A 4,017-nucleotide genomic window follows, 5' to 3' on the forward strand; every position below is an offset into this window, starting at 1 on the left:
TTAGAATTTTTAAACCTATGTCTAAGAAAAATAGTGGCCTATAATGTCCCTATGAACTCTTGGAAGAAAGGATGTCAAACCAGGGAGACGTTTCCTTTATTTCAGCCCTTCAAAGAAGGAATTGGTGTCACTTTTTAAATATTGGAGACTTTTTTTTTCCTTTAAGTTTTGGGAGAATTTATTAGGAATGTTATACGTGTCTGTTCTACCTTTTGTTGTTTTTTTTATAGAGAAAGACGACATTTGAAAATGGATTCGATTTTTTTTCATTGTACACTGATTTTACTCTATAGCTTTTGGCTTTCCAACTGTACCTGTGTATGCAGCATAAAACCTTTCAAACATTTGAAAAATGACATTAATACTAGAGAATGAGTAAAAAGGCAGCAATCTTGTGAAACAAATTGGAAAGAGGAACAACGTGACGTTCATGTGGGCTTGGCCCCTTTACACTGCCAAATTCTTAATTTATATAATCTAAAGAGAGAAGCTGCCGGAAAACGTTGACCGGAAAGCACAGCTGCTGAGCAGTGATGGGAGAAAGCCACTGGAAAAAAGAAAGACCTACAGTTAGGAAGAGGCTAAAGCGATGACAGCACTAACTCCAGCCTGCAGTTTAAGAAACAGTGAAGACTAACGAACAAATTAGACCGTAATGTATCAAGTCTTTTTAAAATTATGCACAAGTCCTGTAATTCCTCAGTTTAAAGCAGACAACAGTGAATACCTATTTATCTCTGAGTTTGTCTCATCTCTTTAACCTTAATGACTGACTTCCAAATGAACATTTTGCAATTCTCAGTTAAAACAAGCTTCTTTGCTGCATCTTTGACATGTACACTATATAAGAAGCTTCATCCTGTTAACCCTATGAAGACCAAATTTACTTAGTCAAGGTCATTTTATAAGCATTAATTAAATTTGCTACCACCATATATTGTTATTTTTTCTTTTTTATTTAAACATTTTTAAATGATTTCATTGAGAAACAAATAGCAATGAGACAGTTTCAAAACCGATTAGTAGGACAGTTTCAATAACTAATACATTGCATATTATTGTCTTCTTAGTTGTTATTCATAGTACAAGATGCAGACATGATATCCTGTCCACAAACACTATTCCTACAAATCTTTCTATTCCTTGAATTAATAGAAAGTAGCTGTATATCTATCCTAACTATTTTGAATATATAGATACAAAATGGTCCTTCATTTCAGGATAAATCCTGAGGGGACTTGACTGACCTTATCAGATACAAAAGTTACATTTCTTGTTATATAGGTCTTGCTTTATGTTGGTCTTAACCATCCAGCAGAAAAGTATAAAAACGAGGTATAAAAAGTAAAGCCATATTAATATGCTGAGCTGTAAAAGACTCAAGTCAATAACCTCTGATATTTCCAGTTCTATGGATAACCCACTGCTATTAGGGACTACTGGACTAGATTGGAACATTTTTCTGAATTAATGCACCGACGATATTTAAATGGCAATGGAATACTCATCTCTGACATATATTGTTTTAAGGACAAAGAGAAGCAGTCGCTTTAATTCTCCAAAAAGAATTACATTAAAATGGTTACTTGGAAAGCTTTTATCATTGGGGAGAATTTTAAGATACTTAAAATTTATTCCAAAACAGAATATCATGATGATATCATTAAAAATATCAGTGAAGAGGGTATTTGCCTGAACTATGAATGATGTTCTCCACAAATGACTTAACAGTTTTAAAGATACCACAAAGAGGAAAATGGTTAAAGTTCATCTCTAACATATTTAACATAATTCTCAAAAGCCTGTTTCTAAACTTATTCGTAAAACCGGTTAAGGTAGTTGTGTTTTTCAATAGCATTTAGAACAATCTAGCACTTGGCCAAAATACTCAGACTGGAATACTGCACTGAAACATACATAAATGCATAACATTTTGTAAACTAGCTGCAATTTTCAGTAACCGTGTTCACCGACCAGTTGACAGAATTATACTGTCCTCCTGAGCCATATGCGTGCCTCGTATACACAAGTGCTAATAGCTGTTTAGAATATTCTCCACTAACTACAATGGGCGGAGAATCTGCCTGTGTTATCTCTGTAGGTGTCTGTGAAATGCACGATGGAGCTCTTAGCTCAAGTCGACCGCCCCTTGCAGCTGTGTTCACAACGTCGTCCTCACAGTATTTTCCAAACTCCTCAGGGGCATACATCTCTCCTGTATTAGCGTTTGTTAAAAGCGGCAGAAAGGCATCCACATGGCTTTGCATATACTCACCTGTTTGACTTCCTCAAGTAGTCACGGTAGGAGCGCAGCCCTGTTCTCTCAGTTGATCCTTAATGGCTTTGTACATACAGCGGCCATCAGATGGAATCTGCTTAATTTCTAACTCTGGCTGCCAATATTTGAGCAAGTTTTTCATTTTCTGTATGTCTGGCTCCAGAGAAATTCTCAATTTCAGCTACAGCTATTCTTTCTTCCCACTCCTTTCCCAGTGCTGCTTTTTTTCTCATCTCTTCTGTGCTTTTGATATCCAAGGTGGCTAATTCTCAAGTACCAGGGTTGCAATGTTAACAGCGACAGAATCTGTCTTCTTCTCCTTGGCAAGCAGCTTTGGTTGCTGCAGTTCATCTCTGCACTTCTGTTCCACTTCTTTTTCCAAATTTGCAACATCTTCAGTGAGTTGCTTCCTTCTCCTTTTGTCATTCTTGGAAACAGCATTCTTCATACCCTGAATTTTAGCTTGCAACTCCCTCTTCTCCTTGCGATGCCTTCTCACTAGCTGCTCCTCTTCACCCAGCTCTTCGGTCAAGGCTGCCTCCATGACGAGCAAGTTGCCTGACTCTAAACTGTTTTACTAAACAGTAAGATACAAATTTTTCTATTTTCAGCTTGCATGTTTCTAAGGAATTTACCTATGCCATCTAAAGTATAATGTGGTAATGTTCATTTTTTTGATTCATAAGCTTTTTGTGTGTATTTTTAGGGAAGGGTCTACAGGGTGTTCAGGGTCTCACTACTAGATTTGACTCATAGTGATTCTGCTGTTCATAGCCTCCAAAGTGCTGGGATATCAGGCATGCACTACGACGGCCAGTCACAATCCCAGGCTCAGTGCGTCCCAGGGGTGGGCCGGCACGGCACAGCCAGGGATCGAACCCCAGCTCCTGCACCTGCTTGCAGGTGCTTTAATCCGCTGAGCTATTTGGCCGGCCTTGTTCATAGGTGTTAGATCCTGTACTTATTTCATTTTTTTCCCCTTCCACTCTCCATTTTCCCCTGTAATCACCACTTCTAGTTATTTTTCAAGATATTCTGAGGATCAAATACAGATTTTGTTATTTTTATGTTGTATACTTCTCACTGCTTTCTGCTGCAAGTCTATTTTCCTTCTAGTCTAAATTAAAAGATTTTAGAGACCCAGTCCTAGCCCAGGTCCAGTGAGTGTATGGAGAGCTTCCTGCTACCCTGCGCCAGCGGGACCAGTCCCAGCCCAGGCGCAGCGTGGGCCGGACCCTCTCCCAGCCCCTTTGGCCGCCCCCCACCACTCTGAAGTGCCTCCCCTACCCAACCCGCCAAGTAGGATTTTCTGCCCAGTTCCGTGAGCCCCCAGACCCAGTCCTAGCCCATGTCCGGTGACTGTGCGGAGAGCTTCCTGCTACCCTGCACCAGTGGGACCAGTCCCAGCCCAGGCGCAGCGTGGGCTGGACCCTCTACCAGCCCCTTGGGCCTCCCCCCACCACTCCGCAGTGCCTCCCCCACCCCGCCCACCGATAGGATTTTCTGCCGAGGTCTGGGAGCCCCCAGACCCAGTCCTAGCCCAGACCCAGTGAGTGTGTGTGGAGAGCTTCCTCCTCCCCATACTTCAACTTGTCCCGTCCAGGCACAGCTCAGACCTGGCATACAGGCCTGGGATGTAATCCTGCAGCTGCAATCCCTGCAGAAAGTGTAGAGGATAGATCCAACCAGCAAGTCCAGGAGCAGAACATCTTGCCACAGGGGCACAACAGGTTCACCCT

At 41.4% G+C, this 4,017-nt stretch overlaps 1 pseudogene; it reads right to left on the bottom strand.

Annotated features, from left to right (window-relative positions):
* Positions 1 to 1,940: 1,940 nt before the first annotated feature.
* LOC101576461 lies at positions 1,941 to 2,825 on the bottom strand (annotated as a pseudogene).
* Positions 2,826 to 4,017: the final 1,192 nt, after the last annotated feature.

Source organism: Octodon degus, unplaced genomic scaffold, assembly GCF_000260255.1.
Source record: "Octodon degus isolate 3935 unplaced genomic scaffold, OctDeg1.0 scaffold00036, whole genome shotgun sequence".
NCBI classification, from domain to species: Eukaryota; Metazoa; Chordata; class Mammalia; order Rodentia; family Octodontidae; genus Octodon; species Octodon degus.